Consider the following 12,412-nt stretch of genomic DNA (forward strand, 5'->3'; position numbering starts at 1 on the left):
GGCAACTCTGAGCTGAGAGGCCACTCCTTGGCTCACTGATTGCAGCCAACTTTTCCACTCTAATGCCTGGGAACTCTGCCATACTCAGGCACTCCTGGTGTTCCTGTGACCCCGGGTTCCTGAGACCACACTGTCCCATCTAGGATTCTGCCCAGCTTTGCCACCTGAGCACCTTTCAGGCAGGGACGTCCCTCACTGGAACAGACTTATAAAGGTTCTGATTTTGTGCTCCACTGCTATATCACTTTCTGGTTAGGCTTGTGGAGGAGGCTCCCTTCCCCCCCCCCCCCCCCGCCCAAGATTATCTTCCTGATATATTGCCTCGGATTCACTTTGCATCTCCTACCTTGCAGAAGGTGGTCTCTTTTCTATTTGTAGAGTTGCAGCTGTTCTTTTCTTAGATCTTTGTTGAGTTCACGGGTGTTCAGAGTGATTTGATAGCTATGTAGCTGAATTCCTGGGGCCAGATGAAACTAAGGTCTCCTACTTCTCTGCCATCTTGGACTATCTCTACATCTACTTCTTAATTAATTCTCATCAAATTGTTATGAGTGTTGGGTGCCTGGGTGGCTCAGTTGGTTGAGTGACTGCCTTCGGCTCAGGTCATGATCCTGGAGTCCCTGGATTGAGTCCTGCATCGGGCTCCCTGCTCAGCAGGGAGTCTTCTTCGCCCTTTGACCCTCCCACCCTCATGTGCTCTCCCTCTCTCATTCTCTCTCTCTCAAATAAATAAATAAAATTAAAAAAAGTTGTTACGAGTGTTGATTCAGAGAATAAAAAGAGTGGGTAGTGATAAAGGTCAGTTTTACTTTTTTATGTGATCCTCTCAGTGTTGTTATTTCTTCAGTATTTTTAAGAATTACATACATTAAGCCAACATTATGGGTCTTAAATAGATAAAATGGTTGCTTGCTCCATTGTTCATATTTTGAATATATTCCTTTAGTATTTGTTGGGAATTGTGCTATGGTGTAACATGTGGTTTACTTTCAGGAATATTACAGGTGCATTTGAAAAGGATGTGTCGTTGGTGTTCCCTTGATTTTATTTTTCAATGGAATATAGGAGGTGGAAAGTAAGAGTTGGTGTGGCAGTTTTGGTGATAGAGGAGAAAGGATAAGGTATGAGATAGATTAGAAAAGTGGGAGAGTAAATGGATTAAGGAAATATGAAATTATAGGTGAGCAGCACTAATGGCTCATTTGCAGTTAGAGTTTATGAATTTAAAGATAGACCAATCTCAGTGCATATGTGTTTTCATCAGCCATATTTATATGTATAGGTGGAAGCTCTGAGTACTCAAGAGTTAAAATTTGAACTCTTTTAGAGTTTCCTTATTATCTCTAGTGTTCTGTTTATTTCTATCTGTGTAAGTAAAAGTCTTTTTATTTTTTTTTAAAGATTTTCTTTTTCTTTTTTTATTTTTTTAAAGATTTATTTATTATTTGAGAGAGAGAGAATGAGAGAGAGAGAGTACATGAGAGGGGGGAGGGTCAGAGGGAGAAGCAGGCTCCCTTACCGAGCAGGGAGCCCGATGTGGGACTTGATCCCGGAACTCCGGGATCATGACCTGAGCCGAAGGCAGTCGCTTAACCAACTGAGCCACCCAGGCGCCCTAAAAGTCTTTTTAAAATTATATCTCCTCTCAGAAGATTCTTTTACTGTGAACCTAGGTATCTTTAACACCAGTGAAATTTCTTCTTTTATTTTTAAATGTTTTTTTCTTGTCTATGTTCTTTTTTCTTCCTTCTAGGGCTCTTAGAGTTATACTTTCTTGATTATTTCCTCCTCTTTCTTAGTTTCTTGCTATTTCTCTCTTTTGATCTAGGAAACCAGGATTTTGTCTTGAATTTGTCATCCAAATTATTTGATATCTTTAGTTGTATTATTCAGTGTTTTCATTGTCATTTTTTTTTGTAGTTACTATTTTCATTCTCTGATCCTTTTTAATGATCCTTTATTGATTCTTTATGTTTTCAAAATATTCCGAATCTCTCTGAGGATACCAAGAATTTTTTTTAATTTAAATTCAATTAGCCAACATATAGTACATCACTAGTTTCAAATGTAGTGTTCAGTGAATCATCAGTTGCTTATAACACCCAGTTCTCATCACATCACGTGCCATTCTTAATGCCCATCCCTCAGTTTCCCCATCCCCCTACCCAGCTCCCCTTCTGCAGCCCTCAGTTTGTTTCCCAGAGTCAAGAGTCTCATGGTTCATCTCCCTCTCTCAATTTCCTCCCATTCAGTTTTCCCTCCATGATCCTCTGTGCTATTTCTTATATTCCACATATGAGCAAAACCACATAATTGTCTTTCTTTCATTGACTTATTTCACTCAGCGTAATCCCCTCCGATTCCATCCACGTTGATGTAAATGGTAGGTATTCATCTGAAGGAGAACTTTTAAAAACACTCTCTCCCATGTACTATCTTTGTTTCCTCTGGAGTTAGCTGTTCTGCTGCTCATTTGTGCCCTCCTCTTTTATGCGTCCTTCCTGTCCCCCTTCACCCCCAGTATACCCTGATCCTTGGTTATCATTGCATATTTATACTTTTTGTATGTGTGTGCAGACAACTATTTTTAATGCCTGTTAATACCTTCTTCTGTGTGTATTTTAAATAGTCTTTATTTCTTCCATTCTGCTGTGTCTGTCATCTGTTCCTGTCTACTTTTTATCTTCCATCAGTTCTTTGAAATTTCTGATTTTGTTGATGGCACTGTTTCTTATTTTTCCAAGCTCTCATGAATTTATTTACATGTACTTTTTAATTTACTCCTTTTCATCCTTTCGGCTATTGTTGTCATCTCTTTTGCTTTTACATCTGTTATAAATTTCACTGTACATTATTATCATGCTTTTAAACAATTGTTAATTATCTTTTAAAGAATTTAAGAAAGGAAAGAAAAATAGAATGTTATACTTACTCACATATTTACTATTTTTGACTTCTTCATTGCATTCTACAAACCTAAGTTTGCATCTGGTATCATTTGCCTTAATCCAGAGAACTTTTTTTTTGGGCATTTCTTAAAGTTTGGGTTTTTTTTTGATGATGTGTTCTCTCAGCATCCATTTATCTGAAAATACATTTGTTTATCTTAAATTTTAAAGGTCATTTTTGAGATGTCAGTTTAAGTCTTACTGTGGCTCTCCTGTATGTATGTGGCTACTTTGAAGATTTTCTCTTTGATTTTTGGCATTTTGATTATGAGATGACTAGATATGGATTTTTACGAATTGGGGCTACATGAACTGTTTGTATTTGTGGTTTGAGGTTTTCAAAATTAGAAAAACTTTAGTGAATATTTTTCCAAATATTTCTTCTGTCTTGTTCACATGTGTTAGATTGCTCAGTATTGTAGAAGTCATATGGTTTTTACATCTTCATGTATTTATCTTTTAGTGTAGATTCTTTTACATGTGTATCATAGTAAACAAACTTTATAAAATAAATCCCAACATTTGGGTTTGCTGTCAATCCATTTCTTCATATTTTGTCTCTTGACTCTATATCACATTTTGTCTTTATGTTAAGTAAGTTTCAGTTGACTCTTGTCTGTTGTGGATGATATCTTGTATAAACTCTGGGTAGTGTGGATTTCAGTCTTTCTTTGAAGTGTAGAGCTTTATTCTAGCAGGTAGTTCACCTTGATCCTGTGGAGGCTTGGTGTTAGGCTTTGTTTAGACTGTTCATTCCAGTTTTGTCCTTATTTCTAATATGTGGCTTTTATTCCTCAAATGTGGCTTTTCTGGAGTTTCAATGAAAAGGCTGGTGTATTTACCAATTCCTTCTAAATCCAACCTGATTCTCCAGGACTAGGTAGCTAATGAAATCTCTTCCTATTTCTTTTAGATTTCTAGTTATTGCCTCTCCCTGGGCTTTTTGGATTTTCATCCCATGCATGGGAGTTCAAGAGTCAGTCCCTTGACTCTTTTTTTCCAGGATTTCTACCTTCAATTTCTATCTGATTTAGCAGCTCCAAAGTTTATTCCTTGATTCTTCCAGCCAGTAAGACTACAGCTTTGTATACGAGCTCTGTCCTCTTTCCCAGCAACCACTGGGCATGACACAGACCTTGTAGTTCCCTCAGGATAAAAGATGGATAAACATGGACTTCATTCAGTGTTTTTCCTGGGGTCCAGGGTCACATCTTGTCCAGCTGCTGTCTGCTTTTGTTTGCTTGTCAATGTCTTCAGTGTTGTTTTTTTTTTAGCATAGTTTGTTCTAGAGTTTATAATTGTTATCAGTAGATTGTATGGGTTTGTATAGGATATCAGAAGGATCCAAATCAGGAAGAAGTAAGTATGTGTACACACACACACACACACACACACACACACACACACACACACACACAGGAATATTATTCAGCCTTAATAAAGGAATACACATTATTTGCAACAACATGGAAGAACCTCAGGGGCAAGTGAAATAAGTTAGAATGACAAATAGTGCATGGTACCACTTACATGTGTAATTAAAAAAAAAAGAGTCTAACTTTAAGAAACAGATGGTAGAAAAGTCTTGCTAGGGGCTGGGATTTGGGAGAAATTGGCAAAAGGCTATAGATTTTCAGTTATAAGGTAGTTAAGTTTTGAAGATCTAATATAACATGGTGACTATAGTTGTGAACATTGTATTGTATAATTGACATTTTTTAAGAGAGTAGGAGTTAAATGGCCTCACTCGGGTAAAGAAAGTACCTACATGGGGTGACAGATGTGCTAACTCAGTGCTGGGGAATGATTTCACAGTGTATACAACGTGAATCATCATGTATACTCCAAGTGTCTTATAATTTTATCAATTATATTTCAGTATGGTGGGAAAAAGGTTGTTTTCAGACAAAGACTACAACTTAAAATCGTTAGGGCCTCACTGAGAGACCTACTAAAAGACACATTTCAGCAGAAAAAAGTCCAGAAGGAAAGCATAGGATCCAAAACAATGGTGAGCACAAATTGATGAAATTCTTGCAAATTTGCCCCTTAATGGCTAAGAGTTCATTTTAGATGATATTCTCTAATTGAGGAAAAAAGAATGTAATAAATGAAAAGAACATTTCTAGAAATTGTTATTTTTGAACAAATTAAAATTTTGAAATTTGTGTATCCAGTTGCAGGTGGACTTCAAAAATCTTACGGTTTTAACAATTGCCAGTTTCTTGTTTCTCTACTCACTGGAAGTCCCCAGTTATTTGAAGAACTAAGTATTAACTCTAGTATTTTCTCTAATTTAATAAGGTTCTTATAGTTAGATACAGAGCTAAATTTCACCTTGCACTTCATTGAATTTTCTTTCCTTTAATGTCTAAACTTAGTATAGTGCTTGGCACTCAGTAAATGCTGTATGCGTATGTTTGCTATCATTTTCCCCTTCTCCCTTCACATGGCTCTGCTCATGATTTAAGTGAGTACATCTGTGGGAAAGGTTGTCAGATTTTTAGCTCTTTCACATATCAATCTCATGTTTTAGCTGCTAGCTAGATGCTTGTGTAATTGCCCTACTTCCATTTCTAAACAAAAGTCTGTAAAGCAGCAGTCTTGATTCTCCTCACCTGCCCATGTCAAGGGGCAAAGTCTTCATTTCCTCATTTCCATTAATGGTATTATAGGTCTCCCAAACCTGAAATCTTCGCACTGTCTTTTACTTCTGGCTTTAAAAACATTTTTTTTTTTTTTAGATTTGACTATAGTTGAAACAGAGTGTTGCTTTAGTCTCAGGTGTATAGGGTAGTGCTTCCGCGTCTCTGTACATTCTGCTGTGCTCACCCCGAGTGTAGCCGTCAACACTACTGCACCCTTGTACGCTGCTACAGTAGCATTAACTGTGTTCGCTGTGCTGCACCCTTTATTCCCCTGACTTATTCATCCCGTGACTGGGCTCCTGGCTTCTGTATTCAGTTAGTTACCAGGTTGCATGAATTCTTGCTGTTATATTACCATTCATCATTCAGCTGTTGTGGTTTCATTTCAGGATCTTACTACTACCTAGACTATTGCAGTAGCTTTGTAACTGTTTCTGTTTCAACTTTCTAATTGATCACTGACTGTAGGATAAAGTTTAACTTCTTTGATCTGATCTATTTATTTATATATTTATTTTTAAGTAGGCTCCATGACTCTGAGATTAAGAGTCGCATGCTCTACTGACTGAGCCAGCCAGGTGTGCCTTAAATTCTTTGATATGATATTCAGACTTTTCTTAATATTGCACCATAGCAGTTAGGATTGCATTCATTTACAAATAATAAGATGTCTGGTGGTAGATAGGTGATTCTTTTTTTCTTTTTTTTTTTTTTTTTAAGATTTTATTTATTTGACAGAGAGAGACACAGCGAGATCAGGAACACAAGCAGGGGGAGTGGGAGAGGGAGAAGCAGGCTTCCCAGGAGCAGGGAGCCCGATGCGGGGCTCGATCCCAGGACCCTGGGATCATGACCTGAGCCAAAGGCAGACACTTAAATGACTGAGCCACCCAGGCGCCCCTAGATAGGTGATTCCTTTTTTTTTTAAATTTTTTATTGTTATGTTAATCACCATACATTACATCATTAGTTTTTGATGCAGTGTTCCATGATTCATTGTTTGTTCATAACACCCAGTGCTCCATGCAGAACGTGCCCTCCTCAATACCCATCACCAGGCTAACCCATCGCCCTACCCTCCTCCCCTCTAGAACCCTCAGTTTGTTTTTCAGAGTCCATCATCTCTCATGGTTCGTCTCCCCCTCTGACTTACTCCCCTTCATTCTTCCTCTCCTGTTATCTTCTTCTTTTTCTTTTTTCTTAAAATATGTTGTGTTATTTGTTTCAGAAGTACAGATCTGTGATTCAACAGTCTTGCACAATTCACAGCGCTCACCGTAGCACATACCCTCCCCAATGTCTATCACCCAGCCACCCCATCCCTCCCACCCCCAACCATTCCAGTAACACTCAGTTTGTTTCCTGAGATTAAGAATTCCTCATATCAGTGAGGTCATATGATACATGTCTTTCTCTGATTGACTTATTTCACTAAGCCTAACACCCTCCAGTTCCATCCACGTCGTTGCAAATGGCAAGATCTCATTCCTTTTGATGGCCGCATGATATTCCATTGTGTATATATACCACATCTTCTTTATCCATTCATCTGTCGATGGACATCTTGGCTCTTTCCACAGTTTGGCTATTGTGGACATTGCTGCTATAAACATTGGGGTACACGTACCCCTTCGGGTCCCTACATTTGTATCTTTGTGGTAAATACCCAGTAGTGCAATTGCTGGATCGAACGGTAGTTCTAATTTCAACTGTTTGAGGAACCTCCATACTGTTTTCCAGAGTGGTTGCACCAGCTTGCATTCCCACCAACAGTGTAGGAGGGTTCCCCTTTCTCCACATCCCCGCCAACATCTGTCGTTCCCTGACTTGTTAATTTTAGCCATTCTGACGGGTGTGAGGTGGTATCTCATTGAGGTTTTGATTTGGATTTCCATGATGCTGAGCGATGTTGAGTACTTTTTCATGTGCCTGTTGGCCATTTGGATGTCTTCTTTGGAAAAATGTCTGTTCATGTCTTCTGCCCATTTCTTGATTGGATTCTTTGTTCTTTGGGTGTTGAGTTTGATAAGTTCTTTATAGATTTTGGATACTAGCCCTTTATCTGATATGTCATTTGCAAATATTTTCTCCCATTCTGTCGGTTGTCTTTTGGTTTTGTGGACTGTTTCTTTTGCTGTGCAGAAGCTTTTTATCTTGATGAAATCCCAATAGTTCATTTTTGTCCTGGCTTCCCATGCCTTTGGCGATGTTTCTAGGAAGAAGTTGCTGCGGCTGAGGTCGAAGAGGTTGCTGCCTGTGTTCTCCTTTAGGATTTTGATGGACTCCTGTCTCACGTTTAGGTCTTTCAACCATTTGGAGTCTATTTTTGTGTGTGGTGTAAGGAAATGGTCCAGTTTCATTCTGCATGTGGCTGTCCAATTTTCCCAGCACCATTTGTTGAAGAGACTGTCTTTTTTCCATTGGACATTCTTTCCTGCTTTTTCAAAGATAAGTTGACCAGGGAGTTGAGGGTCCATTTCTGGGCTCTCGATTCTGTTCCATTGATCTATGTGTCTGTTTTTGTGCCAGTACCATACTGTCTTGATGATGACAGCTTTGTAATAGAGCTGGAAGTCCGGAATTGTGATGCCGCCAGCTTTGCTTTTCTTTTTCAATATTCCTCTGGCTATTAGGGGTCTCTTCTGGTTCCATACAAATTTTAGGATTCTTTGTTCCATTTCTTTGAAAAAAGTGGATGGTATTTTGATGGGGATTGCATTGAATGTGTAGATTGCTCTAGGTAGCATTGACATCTTCACAATGTTGGTTCTCCCAATCCATGAGCATGGAACGTTTTTCCATTTCTTTGTGTCTTCTTAGGTTTCTTTCATGAGTATTTTATAGTTTTCTGAGTACAGATCCTTTGCCTCTTTGGTTAAATTTATTCCTAGATATCTAATGGTTTTGGGTGCAATTGTAAATGGGATCGACTCCTTGATTTGTCTCTCTTCTGTCTTGTTGTTGGTGTATAGGAATGCCACTGATTTCTGTGCATTGATTTTATATCCTGCTACTTTACTGAATTCCTGTATGAGTTCTAGCAGTTTTGGGGTGGAGTCTTTTGGGTTTTCCACGTACAGTATCATATCATCTGCAAAGAGTGAGAGTTTGACTTCCTCTTTGCCGATTTGGATGCCTTTGACTTCTTTTTGTTGTCTGATTGCTGTGGCTAGGACTTCTAATACTATGTTGAATAGCAGTGGTGAGAGTGGACATCCCTGCCGCGTTCCTGACCTTAGGGGAAAAGCTCTCAGTTTTTCCCCATTGAGAATGATATTCGCTGTAGGTTTTTCATAGATGGCTTTTATGATATTGAGATATGTACCCTCTATCCCTATACTCTGAAGAGTTTTGATCAAGAAAGGATGCTGTACTTTGTCAAATGCTTTTTCTGAATCTGTTGAGAGGATCATGATTCTTGTTCTTTCTTTTGTTAATGTATTGTATCACGTTGATTGATTTGCGGATGTTGAACCAGCCTTGCAGCCCAGGGATAAATCCCACTTGGTCGTGGTGAATAATCCTTTTAATGTACTGTTGGATCCTATTGGCTAGTATTTTGGTGAGAATTTTTGCATCCATGTTCATCAAGGATATTGGTCTGTAATTCTCCTTTTTGATGGGGTCTTTGGTTTTGGGATCAAGGTAATGCTGGCCTCATAAAATGAGTTTGGAAGTTTTCCTTCCATTTCTGTTTTTTGGAACAGTTTCAGGAGAATAGGTATTAATTCTTCTTTAAATGTCTGATAGAATTCCCCTAGGAAGCCATCTGGCCCTGGGCCTTTGTTTCTTGGGAGATTTTTGATGACTGCTTCAATTTCCTTAGTGGTTATAGGTCTGTTCAGGTTTTCTATTTCTTCCTGGTTCAATTTTGGTAGTTGATACATCTCTAGGAATGTACCCATTTCTTCCAGGTTATCTAATTTGGTGGCATAGAGTTGCTCATAATATGTTCTTATAGTTCTTTGTATTTCTTTGGTGTTGGTTGTGATCTCTCCTCTTTCATTCATGATTTTGTTGATTTGGGTCATTTCTCTTTTCTTTTGGATCAGTCTGGCCAGGGGTTTATCAATCTTGTTAATTCTTTCAAAGAGCGAGCTCCTAGTTTCGTTGATCTGTTCTACTGTTCTTTTGGTTTCTAGTTCATTGATTTCTGCTCTGATCTTGATTATTTCTCTTCTCCTGCTGGGTTTAGGCTTTATTTGCTGTTCTTTCTCCAGCTCCTTTAGGTGTAGGGTTAGGTTGTGTATTTGAGACCTTTCTTGTTTCTTGAGAAAGGCTTGTATTGCTATATACTTTCCTCTCAGGACTGCCTTTGCTGTATCCCAAAGATTTTGAACTGTTGTGTTTTCATTTTCATTGGTTTCCATGAATTTTTTTAATTCTTCTTTAATTTCCTGGTTGACCCATTCATTCTTTAGTAGGATGCTCTTTAGCCTCCATGTATTTGAGTTCTTTCTGACTTTCCTCTTGTGATTGAGTTCTAGTTTCAAAGCATTGTGGTCTGAAAATATGCAGGGAATGATCCCAATCTTTTGGTACCGGTTGAGACCTGATTTGTGACCTAGGATGTGATCAATTCTGGAGAATGTTCCATGGGCACTAGAGAAGAATGTGCATTCCATTGCTTTGGGATGGAATGTTCTGAATATGTCTGTGAAGTCCATTTGGTCCAGTGTGTCATTTAAAGTCTTTATTTCCTTGTTGATCTTTTGCTTAGATGATCTGTCCATTTCAGTCAGGGGGGGTGTTAAAGTCCCCCACTATTATTGTATTGTTGTCAATGTGTTTCTTTGCTTTTGTTATTAATTGCCTTATATAATTGGCTGCTCCCATGTTCGGGGCATAGATATTTACAATTGTTAGATCTTCTTGTTGGATAGGCCCTTTAAGTAAGATATAGTGTTCTTCCTCATCTCTTATTCCAGTCTTTATTTTAAAATCTAGTTTGTCTGATAAAAGGATTGCCACCCCAGCTTTCTTTTGTTGTCCATTAGCATGGTAAATGGTTTTCCACCCCCTCACTTTCAATCTGGGGGTGTCTTTGGGTCTAAAACCAGTCTCTTGCAGACAGCATATTGATGGGTCTTGTTTTTTAATCCAATCTGATAGCCTGTGTCTTTTGATTGGGGCATTTAGCCCATTTACATTCAGGGTAACTATTGAAAGGTATGAATTCAGTGCCATTGTATTTCCTGTAAGGTGACTGTTAACTGTATGTTGTCTGTGTTCCTTTCTGATCTTTGCTGCTTTTAGGCTCTCTCTTTGCTTAGAGGACCCCTTTCAATATTTCTTAGAGGGCTGGTTTCGTGTTTGCAAATTCCTTTAGTTTTTGTTTGTTTTGGAAGCTTTTTATCTCTCCTTCTATTTTCAGTGACAGCCTAGCTGGATATAGTATTCTTGGCTGCATATTTTTCTCATTTAGTGCTCTGAAGATATCATGCCAGTCCTTTCTGGCCTGCCAGGTCTCTGTGGATAGGTCTGTTGCCAATCTAATGTTTCTACCATTGTAGGTTACATATCTCTTCTCCTGAGCTGCTTTCAGGATTTTCTCTTTGTCTCTGAGACTCATAAGTTTTACTATTAGATGTCGGGGTGTTGACCTATTATTATTGATTTTGAGAGGGGTTCTCTGTGCCTCCTGGATTTTGATGCCTGTTTCCTTCCTCACATTAGGGAAGTTCTCTGCTATTATTTGCTCCAATATACCTTCTGCCCCTCTCTCTCTTCTTCTGGGATCCCAATTATTCTAATGTTGTTTCATCTTATTGTATCACTTATCTCTCGAATTCTGCCCTCGTGATCCTGTAGTTGTTTCTCTCTCTTTTTCTCAGCCTCTTTATTTTCCATCATTTGGTCTTTTATGTCACTGATTCTCTCTTCTGCCTCATTTATCCTAGCAGTTAGTGCCCCCATTTTTGATTGCACTCATCAATAGCCTTTTTGATTTCAACTTGATTAGATTTTAGTTCTTTTATTTCTCCAGAAAGGGTTTCTCTAATAACTTCCACGCTTTTTTCAAGCCCAGCTAGTATCTTTAAAGTCATGATTCTGAACTCTAGGTCCGACATCGTACTAATGTCAGTATTGAGTAGGTCCCTGGCAGACGGTACTACCTCTTGTTCTTTTTGCTGAGGTGATTTTTTTCGTCTTGTCATTTTGTCCAGAGGAGAATAGATGAATGAGAGAACAAAATGCTAACAGGTTTACAACGTCCCCAGCAATTATACTGTATACAAATCAAAAAAGACCTGAAACCAGGGGAAAAGAAAGGGAAGGAAAGAAAAAAGAGAGAGGAAAAAAAAAGAAAAAAAAGATAAAAACAAAAACAGAACAATACAAAAAAAGCAGAATATGATCAAATATGACCAGGCTAGTGCATAGATCAGTGCCACACACTAGATTTTGGGCGTATTTTGGTCTGTTAGAAAAAATTGCCTCCTTAAATTTTAAAGGAAGAAAGACATATATGTACAAAATAAGGGTTGATACAATGAAGGGATGGAAGATGACTGTAAAGATGAAAATTAGAAAAGATTTTATAAAAGGACTTGATAAGAAGTTGTTTGAAAAAAGAAAGAAGATTTAAGAAAAAGAAAAAGAGAGAGAATGTGATCAGGCAGGAGACTAGAACAAAGCCATACACTAGTGATTTAGGGTATATTTTGATCTGTTAGAAGAAACTGTATCTCAAAATTTTAAAGAGAGAACAACTTACATATATATGCCAAAAATAAGGGTAAGTATTATGAAGGGATAAAATATGACTCTAAAAATGAAAAATAAAAAATGTTTTTTTTTAAAAAAAGGGATTGA

At 38.1% G+C, this 12,412-nt stretch overlaps 1 protein-coding gene across 6 annotated transcripts in view; it reads left to right on the forward strand.

Moving 5' to 3' along the window:
* JAK2 (Janus kinase 2) overlaps positions 1-12,412 on the forward strand; it is a 147,010-nt gene that overhangs the window by 50,166 nt on the left and 84,432 nt on the right. The gene's annotated exons all lie outside the window — the stretch shown is intronic.

Source organism: Zalophus californianus, chromosome 13 (genome assembly GCF_009762305.2).
Source record: "Zalophus californianus isolate mZalCal1 chromosome 13, mZalCal1.pri.v2, whole genome shotgun sequence".
NCBI classification, from domain to species: domain Eukaryota; kingdom Metazoa; phylum Chordata; class Mammalia; order Carnivora; family Otariidae; genus Zalophus; species Zalophus californianus.